The 563-nt window shown below is 45.3% G+C and overlaps 1 protein-coding gene across 7 annotated transcripts in view; it reads left to right on the top strand.

Annotated features, from left to right (window-relative positions):
* Positions 1-563, top strand: part of Mllt10 (myeloid/lymphoid or mixed-lineage leukemia; translocated to, 10) — a 198,626-nt gene that overhangs the window by 42,612 nt on the left and 155,451 nt on the right. The gene's annotated exons all lie outside the window — the stretch shown is intronic.

Genomic DNA, 563 nt, shown 5'->3' with positions numbered 1-563 from the left:
ACCAGAAAAGATAAGAAAATAGAAAGGTGGATATCAAGAGAGGATAAAGTAGGGCTAGGAATGTGGCTTAGTGGTAGAGTGCTTGTCTAATATTCATGAAGCCCTGGGTTGGATTCCTCTGTACCACATAAACAGAAAAAGCCAGAAGTGGTGCTGTGGCTCAAGTGGTAGAGTACTGGCCTTGAGCAAAAGAAGCTCAGGGACAGTGCCCAGGCCCTGAGTTCAAGCCCCAGGATTGGCCCCCCCTCCCAAAAAAAGAGGATAAAGTAATGTTTGGAGTGTGGGTCAATGTCTCATATGTCAATTGTTGCCTCTTTATTTTTATTATCCCTAGCATGTGGTCAGAATGTCATGGTAAATGTGATAGGTATATTTGGGGGGATATGTTTTATTTTACCTTACTTTGGTGAGGTGTGGGGGTCATCAAGATTGTAAAGAAGAAATACAGTCTCCTCTAAATTCCTTACAATTGCCGGGCGCTGGTGGCTCACGCCTGTAATCCTAGCTACTCAGGAGGCTGAGATCTGAGGATCGAGGTTCAAAGCCAGTCCGGGCAGGAGAGA

The sequence above is a fragment of the Dipodomys ordii genome, unplaced genomic scaffold (assembly GCF_000151885.1).
Source record: "Dipodomys ordii isolate 6190 unplaced genomic scaffold, Dord_2.0 Scaffold24, whole genome shotgun sequence".
Lineage (NCBI taxonomy): Eukaryota > Metazoa > Chordata > Mammalia > Rodentia > Heteromyidae > Dipodomys > Dipodomys ordii.
This window is presented reverse-complemented; position numbering and strand designations above follow the sequence as displayed.